The sequence below is a fragment of the Camelus ferus genome, chromosome 9 (genome assembly GCF_009834535.1).
Source record: "Camelus ferus isolate YT-003-E chromosome 9, BCGSAC_Cfer_1.0, whole genome shotgun sequence".
In the NCBI taxonomy this organism is placed as follows: Eukaryota; Metazoa; Chordata; class Mammalia; order Artiodactyla; family Camelidae; genus Camelus; species Camelus ferus.
In genome coordinates this window covers 64,620,679-64,642,041 of record NC_045704.1, presented here as the reverse complement: position 1 = coordinate 64,642,041, position 21,363 = coordinate 64,620,679, and the positions used below count along the sequence as shown (strand labels likewise).

The window sequence follows — 21,363 nt, the reverse complement described above, 5'->3', positions numbered from 1 at the left end:
GATGATGAGGTCCCCATCCTATAGGAAAGGGAATGTTTCTCATGTTTGTCAAATAACTGCAATTATAGTGTATTCCTCTGAACACCAGTAACATCTTGAGGGTTTGGGAAAGCACAGTTTTTGATAGCTGTTACTAATGAAAAGATTTGTTTAATGAGAAAACAGATTCAGAACAGCCAAAGAATTTATTAAGGTGGGACTAGTAGATTCCTCAGGAATTTCTGGTTCATGTCAGACATGTTAGCAACTTCTTGTTTGCTCATCTTGAAAGGGAAGAGAATAGCTCCTACTCAGTGTTTCCCAAAGTGTGGTCGATGGAACTCTGCCGTGCATACTTGTTTCAAAACTTTCCCAGAACTTTCTCAGGACCTACTAATTCTCTGAAGGGTTAACCAGTATCTCAGGTGCTTTAATGCGGAGGGAGAAGCATCCTCAGAGCCAAGCTGGACCAAACCCAGGGCCCTTTTAGGGCAGGCTGTGCTGTCCGGGGAGATGCTTCAGTGGATGCTGTGTCCCCACGAAGCATCTCCCGACAACTGGCCGCCTTAAGGCCCACACGCCCTCCTCTGCCGCCGCTCTGCAGCGGTGGCGGGCAGCCTCGAGCCCCTCGGCTGTCCCCCTCCGCGGCGGGAACGGGGAAGGGGCCGGGGCTCGCGCGTGGCCGCGGACGCCCGACGCGGGCCTGCTCCACCTTAACGGGCCTGGGCCTGCCGGAGCGCTCGGGCCCCGCAGAGTTTGGGCACCACCATATTTGGAGCGTGCCTACTTCGGGGCGGGAACCGCCTCGAGAGTGATTAGGTCAGCGCTGGGGGAGGTGACCTTGCGGGGTCTGTGGCACCCGAGAAAGGTGGAGCGCTGCGCCTGCCGCCCCCGTCGGCGTGGCCCCCCGGCCGCCCCGGCAGCTCGAGGCCGCCCGGGAGCTCGGCGCCGGCCGCCCCCGCGGCCCGCGGCCCGGTCGGAGGCGGGAAAGCCGCGCGCCTGCGCCGTGGGAACCGGGGCCGGCGGCGAGAAGCGGGGAGCGGAGGGGGCCGCCGGGCCGGGCGGCGTACAGAGCGGCGTGTGACGCGGGGACGCCGCGCGCGCCCGGCGTCGCCCCGGTTTGACGCACGCGGCACCAAACTGTGAGTTTCAGGGCTTATTTGGTCGGATTCGCCGGGGCCCGCGTGGCTTCCGGGCCCCGGGGCGGCGGCGGCGGCGGCGGCGGCGGCGGGGCTGGGGGTGGCGGAGGGACGCGGGGGGCCCCGGCCGCCGGCGCTCGGCGCGGGGAGCTCCGCCCTGGGCTGGGTCCCGACCATCCGAAAGGACGCGTTTTGCCGCACAGGCTAAGATGGCGGCGGCGGCCGAGGAGGCGGAGTTGGTGCTGCACAAGGAGCCCGGGCCCCGGGTTCGGGGCGGCGGCGGCCGCGGCGGCCGCGGGGGGTCGGCCGAGCCTGAGGTGAGCGGCGGCCGCCGCCGCGGGGCGGGACTCGGCGGAGGCGGGGGGAGGGCTTCTCCTCGGCGGCGTCGGAGGGTCCGGGAGCGGACACAAAGGGGCTGAGCCGGGCGCTAGACTTGGGGGTTTTGTTTAGTCACATGAAGCCGAGCAGCCAGTGAGCAGGAGGGGGAAGGGGCCGAGAGCGGGCGGCCCGGGGAGCCCGGCGGCCGCCATTGCGACGCCCGGAGTAAGCGGGCGGCCCCGCCGTCCGGGCCGCTCGGCCTCGGCCGGGAGCCGCGGCTCTGGCGTTAAGCGTACACACCCCTCCCCTAACGTGGGGCCGGGACCGCAGAGCCCTCGCCGCCCCCGGTGCCGCGAGCCCTTTTGCCGCTAGGTGCCTGGGAAGTAGCAGCAAGAGGTAAACCGCTCAGAGTGCTTGGGTTGCCAGGGGCTTGGTGGGCGTCCAGCTAAAGCTTTTTGCTTCTCCAGGTCTGATTCCCTGGCCTTTGTGTCCCTGGGAGCTTAATCTCTGCCAGAGGAAAGCAGGTGTGCTCCACTTCTCCCGTGAACCTGAAGATGAGTTGTCCCAGACCCTTCTCAGTGATTGGAAACTTAGGTGGTGGAGCTAACGGTTTCTTGTTACGAGACTTCACAGACGACTCTCGTGTTGGGATCCATCCATGGTTTAGCAACATTAGTGGAAAACTTTTCTTGAACTGTTGAAGTAATATTGACAAATTTAGTTGCGATGAAACTTTTTGTGTTTAGACTTCAAATTTTGTGTGGTCATTGAGAAGTGCTCAACGAGGAGATAAACACGATTGAGGGCCCGAATGATGGTCCTGTTTTGTGTACAAGTTAATGATTTCAACAGAAATAAGCCAAACACCATCCATCCATTCTGGCCGGTCCTAACTAATGCCAGGCTTGTTGCATCTGGATGATAGATTAGATTTGCCTTAATAGTATATTGCCTCTCTGTTGTAGTTTAGTTACTTCTTTGGTCCCACAAGAAAAAGAGCGTTTCAAAAAATAGACAACTCAAGTTACTCAAAGAGAGGAAACCTGCTGTTTGCCTTCAGTGCCATGTGTAAGTATCCAGGGAACTCGATGGCAGCAATATTGCATTGATAGGTTTGGTAAGAAAAGATCAGTTTTTATAAAGAAGTTACAATTTACACAGTTTAATAGGTGAAACATGAAAGCTCGACTAGTTTAATACAGTGATATGTACACTGCTCTTAAAATCATGGTAGTGTAAGTTTTAGAATTTCTAACATAATTTAAAGTTACACTGCACTTATGTCTCCATCATACTTTGTGTATTTGTAATACTTGAAGTACAAAATTTGGAAACAACTAATGTTTTATTTTGGGCAGGCTACATTAACAAATTACATTGCTTATTTGAAGAGATGTTTAAACACATTAGATAACTAATTTTAGATCTCTGTTCAAATTGAAATTTGAACTTTTCAACATTGCTTAAAACTTTCATTTTCCTTGTTTTTTCCCCCAGATTTCTATGTCCCCCCTTCTTAGCTTTTCCCCTTCTAAGAGAGAACAATCTTGTGTTAATGAATAGGAAATATATTATCAGCAAAATGATTATTGAATCATATAGTTTTAGCATAGAAGGAATCTTAGAGAACTATTTTCACCCTTTATTTTACAATATATTGAGGACCAGAGATGATTGTTAATTGCATAATGGAGAATTGTGTCTCATCTTGTACCTCATTGGTCCTTTCATTAGTCACATTGCTCGGATAAGGAGGTGACTGTATGCAACTAATAATGGTTATAAAACAAAACAAGGGGATGTGTTTGAGAATACTTGTTAATTAGATATTAGCAAGAAATTCTGTGACAATAATTAAAAACTTATTTAACTTAACATGGTGACTTAGTTTTTAGAGTGACTTCCAGTGAAACAAACTCAAATACAAAATATAAACGTTTGAGATAATTTCAAAGCAATGTTGCTTTTGAGTTTTCAGGTTTTCAAAAAGCAATCTTGATCCATACATTAAAAAAAAAAACAGGTAGCTTGATAAACTTCTTGGGAAGTTTGAAGTAATTGCCATTACTACCAGTTATTAAATAAGAAATGAAATAGATGCTCAAAACAGTGGTGCTAATGCCTTTCATTTTGTAACAGTGTTTTAGTTGGGTAGATGGATGTGCCACTCTGCCCCTTGTTAGAAACTGCTTGTTCAGACTAGATAGTACTACTGCTGAGCAGTAGACATGTAAGATCTGTTAGGGAATTCAACAGGTAGGAAAATCAACGGGATCGCACAGTTATCTTTAACTTCTTTTGATACCACATTTTACAAAAACAGGTAAATTGTCTGGAGGTTTTACAGCTTCTGTGGGTCATTTAAAGTGCATCTAAATTATTGATTTTTCTCGGAAAGTTGATATATTTCATAATTCTCAACACTATGTAGGTGAGTGGATTTAATTATACTTTAGTCTTGTGATAATAAGGATTATTCCCAGATTATTTGTAATTATAAAATGAGTCTGTCACCTGCAAACCTTAAACTTTTTGCAGCTTTAATTTGTCACTCAAGTTATAAAAGAGGGCAAGTTTTGTTTTGGCTGAATTGAGACTATATTGGGTAACAGGAGGGGAAAAGGAAGACTCCAGGACTGTCACTTGAAGTGGTGGGATTACCTGCAATTTAAAAAATGTATAGAAACTGGTTGTCAGAGAAGGCAAGTTCATTTTTCATCCCAAATACGTTGTTAGTGTTTACGGTTACTTACTTAGACTCTTCTCAGAATGTGATTCTAAAGGAAAACAGGGCATCTTACTCTTGTGGGAATGCTCTTCTCATGGCTGCTTTTCAGGCAGATCTTAAGGCAGCTGTAGCTTGCACTGAATGCAGAAATTGCAATGCTGACTTATCTAGCCCTAATTTTATAGAATATTAGTTTTAGCAGTTCTTTTTAAAAAGTGTTTTAAAATCTTTTTACATTAGTCCTATAAAATAAAGCATGAGAATGAAGGATGAATATTATAATATTCTGGATAGTCACATGAGCTCGGATTTTTTTTTCATTTATTTGATATCGTTAACCCCTCTGGTAGAGAGGATGTCTGCTTTGTAGATGGAGTCTGTAAATACTAAACAGAGTTCTGTAGTGCTGACTGAAGGAGTTCTGGAAGTAATGTCTTCTAATTCTGGCTTATTAGGAGGGGATAGCTGCTTTTAAAAGTGCAAACCATCCACCCCACTGAATTGTAAAAGAACTGCTTCTAATCAAGCCGATTCTAGTGCTAGCTCACCCTGCTGGTTGGCTGCAGTTATTTCTCCTCTTCCTCCTCTCAAGAACAAACATAAAGGTCAGCTGAGACCTAGAAGGTAGGACACCAAATTCAATTTGTGTTCTTTCTTCGGGAGAGGGAGTCTCCATGAAAAAGATGTTTTCTCATATCTAGAGCCTCAGTTGCTGTACTGTTTAATTATTTCTTAGATCTGCCAAAGTTAAACTGTGAAATTGCTGTCCTCTTTGAGTTTACTGGGGACTCATGAGATTAGGAGGAGTTAGGACGTTTTTGTTCCTTTCAATTCAAGATACAATATCTTTGACAATTGAGAGGTGTTAGCAGGAAAAACAAGAAGTTCTATGGGATAACTTTCCAGGAGGAGAAGAGCCAAGGATTTCAGGAGGAAGAGGAGGAGGAGCACGCTAGTGCAGTGGCAGCAGCAGTGCATACTTCTCTTGGGTGAGGGAAAGTGAGACTATTAAGATTAGTGTTTCTAAGAGATTTCTCTTGGGTTCTCCCTCTCCTAATCTTTGCCCTGCCTCTTCTGTCTGCAAGATGTGGCCTTCCCATTTCATTTGAGATTCTTGGAACTGTGACTTTGTAAGTAACTATGTGAAAAGTATAGATGAGTGATTTGTTCTTGAAATTTAATTCTGTTAGTCTAAACTGTGGTACAGGTGACTTTGGTTCAAGTGATAAACACAAGATTTTAGGTCTTAAGATTTTTAGTATGTATCTCATTCATTGAAGTTGAAAATACAGCTTTATTTATTTTGTTTTTTAGTTGAAATATAGTTGATGTACAATGTTAGTTTCACGTGTACAACTTAGTGATCAACATTTAAATACATTATGAGATGATCACCATAAGCCTAGTAACCATCTGGACCCCATTACAAAGTTGTTATAATATTATTGGCATATTTCTTATGCTGTATATTATATTAAATTCCCATGGTTTACTTATTTTTAAAACTGGAAGTTTGTACCTCTTAATTCCCCTCAGCTATTTTGCCCATACTCCTCCCCACCCCCAACCACCCTGTTTGTTCTCTGTATCTGTGGGAAAATACAGCTTTTAAAAGACTTTGTACAAAGTCTGGAAACTAATATGTTGTGAGCCAAAATAATTTAAAATAAAAAAACACCTGAATAAAGTGTTGGGATTAAAGTATAATTTATAAAGCGTATGTACCTGTATTATATCAGTAATTTACCTAATTTTTATAAATGATGAATATTCTAATCCTTTCTTCCATGGTATTTATCTTTTTACTTGAAAGCATAATGCATATCTTTTTCATCAGTTTCTAGAGGAAGATGTTAGACATGACTAGAACTTTCAAAACACCAGTTACTGAGAAGGGAGGTGATTCCTGTTAATTGTTGAATGGTTTGTGAAGATGGATGAAAAACTTGTAAGAGTTGGAATTAATTGCCTGTTGCTTACTATTGATTTACTGATATTATACACACACAAATACACATGTAGATGTGTATATATACATACACACAAAATCATACTTGAATTTGTAATTTTAAATATGTATATATGGAGGCAGGATGGGAGAATAAGGTTTAAACAGTGTAAGCCTTGATGTAAGACTGGTGGGGCTAAAATCTAGCTGTGTAAGCACTAGGCAAGTAGGTCTAACAGTCATACCATCTTCATAGAGGTTTAAGGTTTACATTACTTAATTCAGCTAGTAAAGTCCTTAGCGTTCTGATACGCAATGAATGCTGAATAAATGTTAGCTGTTAGAATAATAATAAAGTTCTTATCACCATTGCTCACTTGTGTTTTCTCCAGTAACTTGAAATTTTCACCTGTGAGTGATCTGAAGTTGTGTACTTTTTGTAATGTTCCGTATTTAGGCCTGTATCTGCAGAGGAAGTCAGAGACAGGCACCAAAGTGTGCCATCTCTAGTTCTAGCAGCAAAAGCTATAACCAGGTCAATGTTTCAGGAGCACATTTCCTTTTATGACTGTCAGCTGATGAATAAATAAATGCACTTGGAAATGAGTGCGTTTTAGTGAAGTTATTTCCTGACCGGTGTGTTGGTTTGCTTTGTTACAATATCCTCAATTTCTTCACTTCCATTTAAGTTTTTGGCCCAGAGGATGGTGGTGACCATTAGTGGAAAGAAGAGGGTGAGTGGCTCTGTGTATTCGTGTGTAATGTACACAGAGGCCTGGATGAGAGTGAGGCGTGGCTTCAGCAGAAGCTAGATCGAGGAGGAGAATGTTGTCTTTCCATTGCTTAGTCCGAGTCACGGGGATTTCCTCAAGCAGCATTTCCTTTCGCTGCTTTCCTTTCCACACTTTCTTTGTTTTATATGTGTCTGTGATGTATAGTCTTAACCTTTACCACTTGAGTCTTTTTGGTACCACCTACCTCCCCCACCACAGACACAAATTTTAAACTTGTAAAAAAAGATTGTTAAAGGCAGCTAGTGAAAGCACTTGTAAGTTCACATGAGGAGGGGTGTGAGTATGAAACATTAGAAGTTTAATATTTGTTTAAGAAATATTTTCAACGGAAAATGAAGGCAGGGTTGTCACCCATAATCTTGTCACCATTATATAATCATTAGTAATAAAGGAAAGGGAGTGAGACTGACATTAATTAAGCATCTACTGTGTGTTCCTCACACTAATGCTGTGATGTATATATTCCCATTTTATATGCAGGGAAACTAAGACTTGGGTCACATGGATAGTAAACAGCAGAAGAGCCAAGTGTGAACCGAAACGTATCTTGATTCTACAGAGGAGACCTTTCTGTTCTGCCTTCCTATCTTTTCTATGTCTATCATTTTATCCTATTATGAAGTTTGTAAGTTTTATCTCCTACTTATAAAACTTAGCATTATAAAAGCATTTTTCAGCTCACCCTTATTTCAAGTGGTGTCTTATTGCCCACATTGTTTATTCATACCACCATATAAAGGTTCTTTGTCTTGGCTACTGGACATTGGCACAGTGATATTGGTCAGAATGGAAGCTGCTTTTTTTCTTTACTGAGTGACTAAGATGAAAAATAATCTAGTTTAATTAGAACTAATACTCTCTGGGATTAGAAGGTCTACAGCTTTAGTAATGCTGTCTGTCCTTTCTGGTGAGACATTTAACTCAAAATGGATACATGTAAAATGGAGGTGAAATTTTCAGTTTATAGCCGTATGAAAACAACTTAAAATATTTTTACATTTTGAAATGTCTTAAGCTTCCTTGTTAAAAATCTTTAAAAAGTGACATTAAATAGTTACTTAAATCCTGTTTAGTTACTGTTAGTAATTCATAATGCAATAATCTTTAATTTATAAGAGAAGAAAAACTTAGCATTGAATTCTTACCTTCTCATTGGGTGGATAACACATATTAAAAGCTAATCTGTGGGGCATTTATAAATAGATTGTATAGATTAGCACTGCCCAGTAGAAATATAAGCCACAATGTGATTTGAATTTTTCTGTAGCCACATTAAAAAATAAAAAGAAAATAAGTTAAAATTAATATTATCAATGCATTTTGTTTAACCCAATATATCAAAAATATTACCATTTCAGCATGTACACATGATTGCAGTGCTTTACATTCTTTCTTTTTATTTTCACACCAAATCATCAAAATCCAGTGTGTGTTAATGTACTTAAAGCATATCTCAGTTTGGACTAGCCAGACTAGTGCTCAGCAGTCACACATGGTTATCACATTTGACAGTGCAGATATAGGTCGTAAGTATGAAGGATCAAGCAGAAACTGAACAGAGTCTTACAGGATAGTTGAGGAAAGATAAGCTGGGGAAGAACATTGTCATAAAGAAGGGTGGGAATTAAGATGGGAGACACTAGAAACCAGGTAGTAGAGTGCCCTGAATCCAGTGTGGGGGTGTGGGGTGTGTGTGTGTTGGGTAGATGTTGGAGGGTGCCTCGTCCATGCCTTGTACATGAGCACTTGATGAATACTGAATTAATCTTCAGGTGAATTAATATGAGACAATATGAAAAATGCTGTTAGAATACTAACAGCTTTGTGGGTCTTCTAAGGGGAAAGAGTTGCATTTAGGGAATATTGAAGTTCTGTGATGAGAAATGGAGAATGATGAAAAAGGGTGAAAATTGAGTTTTAGATTTTACCATTATTGGTGACTTATTTCTAAATGTTTTATTTATATATATTTTGCATACAGTGAAGTGCACAAATCTTATGAGTACAACTCAGTGAAATTCTCCAAATAAATACATACAGATAACTTCTATCCAGATCAAGATGCTTAACATTTTCTGTACTGAAAAATGTGTCTTGTGCCCCTTCCTATTAATTCCCCTTCACAGAAGTAACCACTATTCTAGCCTCCGTCATTATAAATGTTTTACTTACTTTTGAACTTGCTTATGGCACACTTGTCCTTTCTAAGGGTAGCGAGAGCTGACGCCTGCATCTTTTTCTTGTCTGTCCTTGTTCGGCATTGTCGGGTGAGTATGGCGGTCAATCAGGTGATACGTAGTGGGTGCTAGGGCCCTTCTGTTTTTCTGCAGTGTGATGTATACCGACATCAGAGGGATGTTTCTTGCTTCCATTGATAGTAACCCTTTAGAGGCTAGTTCTAGGCCTAGAAAACTTGTTTAGAATGTAGAGATTTGAATTGCTTCCATAGGTAACGTAGTTGTCTTGCTTTCATTGCAGTGTCCTCCAGGCGTATAGCCAAGAAGTAGGCCGAGGAGATCTTGAATTGCCTCCTTATATAGCGGCCTTTTGGGACCGCTTTAACAGTAGCTTCTAGGCGTTGTGTAAGTTAGCTTTCAGGCATTTCAGGTTCCTTAATAAGGTATTTGAGTGTTTCTGATTGTGATTGTAGGGGTAGGCGTAAATTTGTGTACTTTTGTTTACAGATATGTATCCACTCTCAACCAGAAAGATGTTGACATTTATTTATGTGTAAAGAATGAGAATTCTACCTTAAGGACAGTTGCACAAAAGTTTAAATGGTTAAAATCCATGAAGGACACTTTGTAAACATATCTGCAATGGAACTATTGATCGTGACTTTTACATGTAGTGCTGGAATTATATTTTTCCAAATGGGATTAATGGTTACAGCATTGTTTTTCATAAATATTGAGTACTAGAAGCCTTGTTCTAGTATAACGATTTGTGCTTTTGGGAGAAAGCTATCATTTCTGAAATATGTATTATAATAAAAGTTCTGAAAAGTATATAACTGAAAATATGTATCTTCACATTCTAATATGCTTAGTTTTGAGGAATAATATGTTTTGTAAATTGTGCGTAAGTAGACATGAAAATACATTCTCATTAACGTTTGATTATGAATGTTTTTGAGCTTATGAATGAAAAAATTATATAAAGTCTTGTTTTTTGGAATTTGTATTGTTTGCTTAATATCCTCTTGCTCCAAGAATTTTAATTGTTGTCTTGAAGAAATAAAACCTCATCTGTGAACTTTTATTATGTAGGTTTTGTATTTGTGTAGTATAGAAGGCCAATGCAAAATTGGTTAGACATTGAAAAACTATGTTTATTATCTATAAAATATTAAGACTACATAGTAGTTTTTTTGGGCTAGATTTAGAAAATTACACAAACAAAACAATTAGAATGTTACTAATTATAACTTTAAGACCTGACTTCTATGTGTAGGAAAAAAGTAGTTTAAGGATATGTTTTTTTTATGTTGTTTTGAAAAAAGAATGAATATTTGAATTTGATTTGGGGAGATTTAATTTTTTTGTATTCAGAAAAAACCTTGTAAGTGTGGTTGTATTTCTCCCAACCTTTGCTTGTTTTAATTGGGTTAATTATTATACAAAATTCATTTAGTACCACATGAGGGGGTAAGAATGCAGATATACAGAGTGAATGATATGGTTCCTGCTCTGAAGAGGTCATTATCTAAGACACAACTTAAAGAGTGGCTTAATAATGAAATATTTGAATTACTGATCTGACACAAAATCATATGAACAGTGTGTATTAAGACTGGAAAAGCTTTCTGGCAAAAATAATTTTTCATGTAGATTTTGAAGAAGTGGTAGAAGGGAGCATCAGCTAGGGGGGAAGTTGAGTTAAAGCACGGAGATGGGAGCTGCGGCCTGCAGGCGTTTTCCTCTTTCAAAGCAGAGTCTGTTTTAAATGAATGGGATGAAAAATAAAGTTTATAAGGTTGTGGCCTGAGCTGGAGGAATCTAAAGAAGTTTGGATTAGAAATTAGAAATAAAGGAGTTCTACTGAAGGCCGTTGAACAGAAGAAGTACATGAGGGAAAATGAGTAAGATCAGCAGCTAGGTTCAACGTGACTGGAGAAGAGACTGAAGTGAGGAAGGCCAGGTAGAGGTCATCATCTTGGTAAATGGGGCGGGGGGGTATACTGAGAATAAGAACGGGTAGTTTTAGACTAAAGCAGGTAAAATATGTTGCTCCTAAGTTTGTAGTGTAAGGTAAAAATAAGAAGGGAACAATTTTATTATCTTTCAGTATTGAAAATAAACTTGGAGATAGTTTACCAAATAAGTTATTAACTACTAATTGAGGTTACATCTCCGTTATATGTAAAAAAATTGATTTGAAAACTTAGTAAAATCCAGGAAAGTTATGCTTTAGTGGTATTTTCTGAATTGCTAGTACTTTCAACTAAAAAAAAATCTGAGATGGATATTAAGAAGGGCTTGTATTACTGAATTTTGAGTTATAATAGTACCTTTAGGTCATGGCCTGAGAGACATTCTAATTGGTATCGGAGTTGGTGGGAAAGAAGATAATAAAGATTAATAATCTGGACTACCAATAAAAACTAGATACTTGTTTTAAAATTTAGGAAGTGTTTGGAGCACACGGCTTTTATTGGGGGATCCCTAAAATACAGTCCTCTCTGGGCAGCAGTTGTGCTTGATACTCAATATATAGCATGCTTGTCTTCACTGGAGTTTTTAAAGAGTTCTTGAGTGTATACTGTTTTCTTACAATGAGTACAATGCTTAGAATTAGAAAAATATGAAAAATTATAAAAGGAATGTAATTTAAAATATATTTTCCTGCCTTTTTTAGAATTAGTAATTAGAACAGAGTTTAGGAGTTAATAGGGTCTTGGAGTTTTAAGATGGTGTGTTAGTCTTACTATAACGAGTTTACATTTTAACCATTCTCACAGCTAACATGGGCTTAACTTCAGTTAGTAAAGAAGTTAGTGAGGTTTCTGGCACCATGGTGAAATAGGTGCATTAGACTATATCCAAGTTACCTGTTGAGGCATATCAGCCAAAGCAAGAGAAAATAGATTGTCCTCTACTGTCACAGGGAAAGAGATTCATCAACATCTCTGAAATCTGGGGTCTCTGGATAGAGAATATGGGTGAGAAGGGGTAACAGCAGAGCTATCTTCTGTTCACTGATTAATGGTTAAACCAGTGGTTTGGGGAATAGGAAGTTTGCCCCGAAGCCCTGCCCAGAATCTCTTTCCTAAATAGTTCCCAATTTTTTGTGGCACAGACTTACTGGAAATAGACCCATCCTCACCTGTGTTTGCTGCTATGGGTCTGTGCATTCTGAAAAGCAATGAAAAATCGCTACATAAACGAAAGGTAGCAGTTTAAAGCGGATGGAAACTAGGAAACCAAATTGACTTCCATATGTATCGGTCCTACTGAAATGGCTCAGACAGGAAGGAGGTGGAGGAGACAGATACACCCTTCCGTGGCTGTGGTGGAACCAGAAGCCTTACGCTATGGCAGTGAGTGTCTTAGTGGTTGCACTGCCATTAACAGAGATGCAAATGGCATCCTGAGTAGATGTCCTTCAGTGTGATTCTACTTGCCTGGTCATCTCCTGGTTCATCTTATTTTCCAAGCCTCAATCACTAACTTTCCTGTTAAGTTTGATTACCCAGTAACCTTCTAACGGCTTTTTCTTAATTTAATTGAAATTGGTTTCTTTCCTACTCTCCTCCCCTTTACAAATTGAATTTAAAATTATCGTTATGAGGTTTTATAAGAGTTTTTGCTAAGTAAAGATGACACAATGTTGAAAATAAGGAGTGGCAAAAATAATATTAAAACTTGCAAGTTCAATTCATATCAAGCAAAGGATAAAACCTTTCTAGGCCAAAACCTTTGAATGAAAAAAAGAGAAAGTTTTAATTAATAAAAAGTTTGGAACCTTGAACAATACTAGGCTTGAAGTTTTGTATGATAAACTCAGATAACATTGAAACATGTGAAGTCAAGTTTCTCTGGAGAAATTGGTAAAATCAGTATTTTCAGGAGGCTTTATCTCTCAGAATTTAATAGATCAAACAAACAAAAATTAAGACTATAAAGATTTGAATAGCAAAATGCTTTAATAGGTGTATGTCAAATTTTGTTCCCAGTAAAGAAATACACATTTTTTCCAAATTCCTGTGAAATTTAAAAAAAAATTGTGTCTTAGGCTTCAAGGAGAATTTGAAATTTTAAATAAGAGAAATTGTGTAAGGCAGTACTTTTTGACCACAGTATAGGAAAACGATGTTAAAGCTGAAATGATTGTAACCACTTGGACAGTTGAAACTCTGTCCTATTAGAACTTGAGCCTAAATTTCATACAGTTTAAAAATGAACAACAGTGAAGATGTGACACTTCAAAACTGATAAGGTGAATATCCTTTTAAATATGGTGGATTAAATAACCACTTACTTTGTTTGCCATCAAACCCCTGTTAGAATTATTATATGTTTATATATTTAAGCATAAAATGTCAAGGACAAAGAAAACTGGAAAATTGATCACAGAAGTAAAACTTTGAAAGCTGGAAAGCAACAAGTGGTAACTGACTTTGCAGACCTGGGAAAACTCAGCTTTCCACTTCTAGTGTGGAAAGCCTAGAATTGGTCTAGAATTCTGCTGTAGAACGCTGGGGTGCTTCAGGAATTAGTGGCTGCAGGTATCCTGAAAGAATTGTCTGCGAGGTTAATAACAAGTAGACAGCACTCATGGTCCAAGAAGGGGTTTCATAACCTTTGTCCAAGTTTCTTGTCTGGCATTCAAGGGGAGACTGTTCTGTACTTGAACAGTAGGCAGGCTCAGGTTAAGGGCGTCATACCCAAAAACAAAATTGAGTAGAAATTTACATGTTGGGAATCACCCCTAGTCTCTCTTCCTCCTCCGAGTTCTAAGAATACTGGGTCTCAGACTTCTACCCCTAGAGTGAGATTGGAAGGTTCCTCCTGCTGTAACAAACTGATGATCAGGAACAAAGACCAGCAGACAATAACAGATGGGAAGCCACCAGAGAAATCATCAGACTGACCATCTCACACTGGTAACTACCCATGAACACACAATTTCTGGGCAACTTCGAAGTGTTTCATTTTAAAATAAGAGATTAAGGATCATGAAACATTTTAGGATAACCACAATAAGAAAGAGAAGAAGGAAATAGAAACGATTCAAGAAGAAAACTTCTTTTATAAGTTATTGATATCTTTGTAAGGAAGGGGATAATTTTATCTTTGAAACAAGAAAGGATACCATAAAAAGCAGTCCTCAGAAAACAAACATGAGCTCTTAGACATTGAGAATATGAAATACTTAATAGACGAGTTAGAAATTTAGGATATTAAATTTCTAGTAGAAGGTTATGAGATAAAATTGAGAAAATCTTCCACAAAGCAGGACAAAAGAATGTCAAGTAGGAGAAAAGAAAAGTAAAGAATCACACTTGGCAAATTTGACATGTGAAAAATCAGAATTACAGAATGGGAAACAAAAGGGAGGAAATTATTTAAGAATAATTGAATAAAAAACTTGAATTTCCACATGGAGAGGACTCAGCATGCACAGCTTAGTGGCTGGGGAAAAAAAAAAGAACCACGTTAAAGTACATCATGATGGAATTTCAGACGTCAGAAATAAATGGAAGATCCCAAAAGCTTTTGGTTCTGGAGCACGTAAAAGAGATTAGGAGCAATAACATTGGAAAATAATCGATAATGAATTAATGCCTCGGAATCCTGAAGGAAAAATTTTTCCAAGCTTCTAGTTCTGTATTTTCCCAAACTGTTAAATGTAGGCTAAAAATGTGAAACATGAGGTTGTTAGAATATTTACTTCAAATGCATTGTATCTCAGGAAGTTACTGGAGGCCATGAACTCTATCAGAATGATTGGATAAATCAAAAAGAGGAGGGAACCAGGAAATTCGATTTAGTACAAGGGGATGTAAGGAAGGTGGCTGTGCAGCGGGTCTGAAGAGAAGTCAGTTCATCAGGAGGAACAAAGGAATCTAGGTGGTATGTCTTTTGAAACACGATACGGAAAGGATTTTTGTGACTTTGTTCATAAGGGATACTTACCTGTAGTTTTCTTTTCCTGTGTTTGAGAAGGGTTGGCGTAAATTCTTCAAATGCCTGGTTGAAAGGTAGATTCCACCAGAGAGGCCATCTGGTCCTGGCCTTCCTTGTGGGAAGTTTTTTCATTACTTCCTCAATCTCTTGTCATAGGTCTATTCCAGATTTCCTGTGTCTTCTCGAATCAGTTCTGGATAGTTTTTTTCCCTAAGAATTTGTCTTTTTCAGCTAGATTATTTAATTTGTTGCTGTACAATTGTTTTTAATGTACACTTATAATCTTTTTTTTTTTTTAAATTATAAAGCCAGTAGTCATGATACCTTTTTCATTCATGATTATAATACAGAAATACCTTGAGATACTGCAGGTTTGGTTCCTGACAACCACAATAAAGTGAATCAAATGAATTTTTTGGTTTCCCAGTGCATATAAGAGTTAAATTTATGCTGTACTGAAGTCCATTAATTGTGTAACAGTGTTATGTCTTAAAAAATAATGTACATACTTTAATTAAAAATACTTAATTATTAAAAAATGCCAACTATCATCTGAACCTTCAGCATGTTGTAATCTTTTTGCTGGTAGAGGATCTTGCCTTGAATTTGACGGCCGCTAGTTTATTAGGGTGGTTGGTTGCTGAAGGTTGGAGTGGCAGTGGCATTTTCTTAAGACAGCAGTGAAATTTGCCACATCAGTTGTGACTTCTCCTTTCACTTCAACACTTTGAGGCTATGGTAGGATTATTAACTGGCCTAATTTGAATGTTGTTGCATTTCAGGGAGTAGGAAGACCTGATGAGAGGGAGGGAGTTGGGGGAATAGTCAGTGGACTCAGAACACACAATGTTTATTAAGTTCACCATCCTATATGGGCGTGGTTTTTGGTGGTGCCCCAAAACAATTACAGTAGTAACATCAAAGATAACTGATGACAGGTCACCATAACAAGTACAATGATAATGAAGAAGTTTGAAATATTGTAAGAATTACCAAAATGTGGCACAGAAACACGAAGTGAGCAAATGCTGCTGGAAAAATGGTGCTGATTGACTTGCTTGGTGCAGAGTTGCTACAGACCTTCCATTTGTTAAAAAAAACACAGTATCTGTGATGCTCAATGAAACAAGGGATGCATGTAATTTCTTTCTTTTTTCAGACAGCTCCTAGCTGAAGGTTTGTCAATTTTGTTGATATTTTCAAAGAATCATTTTGGTTTCATTGATTTTTCTTTCTTTCTTTCTTTCTTTTTAAAATTCTGTTTCACTTCTGCTGTTATCTTTATTATTTCCTTCCTTCTGGCTGCTTTGGGTTTAATTTGCTCTTTTTCTGATTTCTTAAGATTGATGGTTAGGTTATTGATTTGATAGCTCTTTCAATGTAGGCATACATAGTTATAATTTTCCCTTTAAACTCTTCTTTCACTTCATCCCATCAGTTTTAGTGTGTTGTGTTTTTGTTCTCAACATATTTTAAAATTCCCCGTGTGATTTCTTCTTTGAGGTATTGAATAGGAGTTTTTACTTTATTTCCACATATTTGTTAATTTTCCAAATTTTTCTTTTGTTACTAATTTCTAGTTTCGTGGTTGGAGAACATACTTTATATGATTGATTCCTTTAAAATTTATTGAGGCTTGTTTTATGGCCTAACATATGGTCTGTACTGGAGAATGTTCCATGCGCACTGGAGAAGAAAGTGTGTCCTGCTCTTGTTGAGTGTTCTGTGGATGTCTGTTAGGTCAGATTAGTTTATAGTGTTCAGATCTTTTATTTCCTTGTGAGTCTTCTGTCTGGCTCTATCCATTATTGAAAAAGTGAGGCATAGAAGCCTCCAACTATTTTTGTTTGTTTCTCCTTTCAGTTTTGTAAGTATGTGCTTCATCTACCTTGAGGCTTCGTTAGGGGTGTATATGTTCATAATTTATACATTATTTTTGGTGGATTGAGGCTTTTATTATTATAAAACAGCCTCCTTATTCTCTAGGAATGATTTTTTGGTTCCTTAATGTCTTATAAGGATATAGCCAGTCCAGCTGTCTTTTAGTTATTGTTAGCACTGTATATCTTTGTCTATCCTTTTCCTTTAAATTTTTTTGCATCTAAAAAGTGTCTGAATTTAAAGTATGTCTCTTTTAAGCGGCATATAGTTGGATTGTGATTTTTTACCCATTCTGGCAAATCTCTGATTTTGATTGAAATGCCCCGTTAATTTGCACTTAATGTAATTGCTGATAAGGTAGAATTTATGTATTTGATTTTGCTGTTTGTTTCCTGTATGTCTTAATATTTATTCTGTTGTTCCTTTATTCTTTGATTATTGCTTCCCTTTGTGCTAAACAGCTTATTTTCTACTACCATTTAAATTCCTTTTTTTCACTATATATATGTATATTTCATTTTCCAGTGGTGCTGTGGGCATTACAATTAGTAACTTTGTTTCAGTTTGCTTCAGGTTAATATCAACTTAATTTCAAAAAAAAAAAATTTTTTTTTGCTCCTATATACCTCTAATCCTTCCTCTTCATTTGTGTTATTATATTCATGCAAATTATGTCTTTCTGTCTTTTAAATCTGATAGGAGAAAAAAGTCACAAATTTTAAAATTACACTGTCTTTTATGTATACTTACCAAGTTACCCTTACCGTGCTTTTTATTTTGTCAGGTATATTTGCATTGCTGTCGACCATCCTTTCATTTCAGCTTGAGGGACACCCTTTAGTATTTCTTGAATAGCAGATATGCTTGCAACCAGTTCTTTCCATTTTTGTTTCTCTGTTAAACGTCTTAATTTCTCTTTCATTTTTGAAAAGTAGTTGCTGAATTCTTGGTTGACAATCTTAATTTTTCGGTACTTCCAATATGACTTCCCATTGTTTTCTGGCCTTTGTGGCTTCTGATGTGAAATCAGCTGTTAATTTTATTGAGGATCTCTGTATGATGCGTTGCTTATCTCTTGGCTTCTTTCAGAATTCTCTTGTTTTTGGACAGATTGATTATATTGTATCTAGGTGTGGGTCTCTTTGAGTTTGTCCTATTTGTGATTCCTTGAGCTTTTGGGTGTTTAATGTTTTTCATCAAATATGGGGTAATTATGATTCATTATTTATTCAGATATTCTTTTTGTCCCTTTTTCTCCTTTCTTCTGGGACTCCCATTGTGTGTTGGTATTCTTAATGATATCCCTCAGCTATATTAGACTTTTTTTTATTTTTTACTTTTTTTTTTCTTTCTGCTTCTTAGAGTACATTAATCTTAACTGGCATATCTTCAGATTCACTGATTCTTTCTTCTGTCTGCTCACACTGCTGCTGAAACCTTGTAGTGAATTTTTCATTTTCATTATTGTACTTTTAAACTCCAGAATTTTTTTGTTCTTTTTCATGATTTCTGTCTTCTTACTGATATTTTATGCTTGTGTGACATGCATCTCATACTGTCCTTTAGTTCTTTGGACGTGGATTTCCTTTAGTTCTTAGAACATATTTAGTATAACTGATTTATAACTTTGTTTACTAAGTCCAATGTCTGAGTTTCCTCAGAGGCAATTTCTTTTGACTGCCTCTTTTTTTTGTTTTTGAGCCATACTTTCATTTTTTAATGTCTTGTCTTTTTTTGTTGAAAACTACATTTTAAATAATGTAGCAGCTCTGATGACTAGATATTCTCACCTCCCCAGAACTACTTGTTGTTACTGTTTGTTGTTTTTTGTTTATTGGTTTTTCAGAACTAATCCTGTAAAATATGTATTCTTTGTCATGTGTGGCCACTGAAGTCTCTCTACTCAGTTAGCTTAGTGGTCAGCCAATAATTGTACAGTGATTTCTTAAATACCTGCAACCATTAAGTCTCCAAGTCTTTGTTGAGAGGCTCTGTGTGTGTGTGTGTGTGTGTGTGTGTGTGTGTGTGTGTGTTTTGGAGCACACCTTCAGTACTCAGCCAGGAAATTTGTAACTTTGCCTTTCGCTTCGTTCCCTGTTGTGCAGAGATTCCAGTTTAGCCAGAAGTGAGTGCTTAAGGGCCTTCTCAGGCCTTTCCCGGCATGTGCACAACCCAGGGCAAGTGCCCTTCTCTAGGCATGCATTTGACTATTTAGAGTCTCAGGAATATATTGGAGCTTTTCTAAGCCTCAGGTTTTCTTTTTAAGCTTTTTGGTTAGCGTGTTTGTCTCAACTGTTTTCCACGGCCTCAGTCAGTTGTAACAGGATACAATTACTTCCAGTTGTTTCTTGAAAAAGGCCCTTGGGGAAGAGGCTTTTTTTTGCTCTTAGGTCAAATTTAAGATAGCTTTGGGAGTGAATTCTTCCAGGAAACCACCAGATATGTCAAATACTGACAATCCTCTGTGTAGTGAAGGAGGTGTCACCCTCTTCTGCCCGCCTCCTGTAACTGCCAGCCTGCTGGTTTTCACCAGACTTGTGGACTGTTGGCTTTCAAATCTACTATGGAGTTAGGGTTGGGGGATGGGAATAGGGCAAAATAAATGCCACAAAGTTTGCTGGTCTCATCAGGATTCAGCCATCTTTCCTGGATAAACTCTCCAGATTCTTGCAAGCGTTTGGTTAATATCTAGAGTTTGAAACATGTTGACTTTGCTTTTGTCAGTGTTCTTGTTGCCTTTATGGAGATGATTTTCAAATGTCCTTATTTTGATATTTTTGCTGATGTTTTACTGTTGAGTTTTCAAAGTTCTTTCATATTTTGTATATGAGTCTTTTGTCAGGTATGTAGTTGGCACATGTTTTCTCCAAGTCCGTCACTTGCTTTTTAATCCTCTTCACAGGAGCTTTTACAGAGTAACAGATTTTCATTTTGATGAAGTCCAGTTTATCAAATTTTTCCTTTTAAGGATCATGCTTTTGTTATTTCTAAGAATGCTTTATCTTTAGATCCTGATTTTTCTTTCTGTCTTCTGCAAGGTTACTAGTATTACATTTTACATGGAAAACTATAATCCACTTTGAATTAACATTGGTGTAGTGTGAGATTTAAGTCAGTGTTTTTTTTCCCTCTGCGTATATCTAGTTGCTCCAGCACCATGTGTTGAAGAGACTTTTTTCTCCATTGAATTAGTTTTACACTTTGTCAAAAAGTCAATTAGCAATCCTCATGTGGGGCTCTAGTATAATTTTGGAAGGTTACAGAGGGATATAAGAGGATAAGTCATTTTCTTATAATAGAAGTAATCAGATCCAAAATGAAAAATGAAATAACTATTGTTTAGAAATGGTGGGGAGGGGGAGACTTCAGTAGTGCTATTGATTTTTAAAATATGTACTTTTATAACTTTAATAAAAATATAAACAAGAGAATACTATAGGATAATGCTGGTGCCTTACTTGGGGGAAAGTTTATATTTTTAGTTTTGAAACATTTTTAGTGTGGAAAAAATACTCAGAATGGTGAATGGAAAAAATGTACAACTTAAGTACTCAAAAGTGATACCTGTTAACCACCTTTGTGTTCAAAATGAAAACATTGCTAGATCCTCCACTCTGCTTCTTCCCCGTCAAATCTCTCCTTCGTTAGGAGACTACCATCCTACCTTTTCTGGTAGTCTCTTTTTTGCTTTATATTTTTACTATTAAAAACACATGTTTGATATTTTTTCTGTTAATGAAATTTTTATAAATGGATCCTGGCTTTTCCAGCATTCTTTCTGAGATCTATTTCTATTATTACATATAACTGTAGTTCATTCATTTTTGTTGCTGTGCGGTATATGAATATCCCACAGTTTATTCGTTGTAATTTTGATGGAAATTTGAGTTTTCATCTTCAGGCTTTTACAAATAATGCTGTGCATTTACGTGTACGTGTCTCCTAGTGCGCACATGCACGCATTTATACTTAGTAACTACCTAGCAGTTTAATAGCTTGATTTTAGAGTGTTTGTGTTCAGTTTTAGAAGGTATTCAAAAATGTCTCTCCCAAAGTGTTTGTAACTGTTTGTATTCATCAACAGAGTTCCTTTTGCACTTCATCTTCACCAGCACTTTGTATTGTTAATATTTAATTTTAGTCATACTAGAGGGCGTATAGTGGTATTTCACAGTGGTTTTATATTCTATTTCCCTGATTCTAGATTTGATTGAGTACCTTTTAATATGTTTATTGACCAGATTTTGTCAATATTTTGTGTGTATCTGAAAAAAGAATGTATTTTGTAGCTTTTTGTGTGCAGTATTTATATGTGTCTGTTAAGTCGGTTTTGTTAATCATGTTTTTCAAAACTTCTGCATCTCCACCAGCTTAATTTCTGCATGCTGGTTCAATTAGAGAGATACGTTAGAATCTTCTGTTGTTGTGGATTTGTCTTTCTTGTGTG

The 21,363-nt window shown here is 38.0% G+C and overlaps 1 protein-coding gene across 7 annotated transcripts in view; it reads left to right on the top strand.

The window, feature by feature from the left end:
• The first annotated feature begins 819 nt into the window (after positions 1-819).
• The window catches only part of ZNF644 (zinc finger protein 644), a 98,874-nt gene continuing 78,330 nt past the window's right edge, over positions 820-21,363 (top strand). For 2 of the 7 annotated variants that reach the window (XM_032487049.1, XM_032487047.1), the window contains exon 1: positions 820-1,121. The gene's annotated coding sequence lies outside the window, so the exon portion shown is untranslated. Of the gene's footprint in view, positions 1,122-1,153; positions 1,436-21,363 lie in introns of those variants that run through there. The other 5 variants (XM_032487050.1, XM_032487048.1, XM_032487056.1 and 2 more) reach the window with 4 other exon arrangements.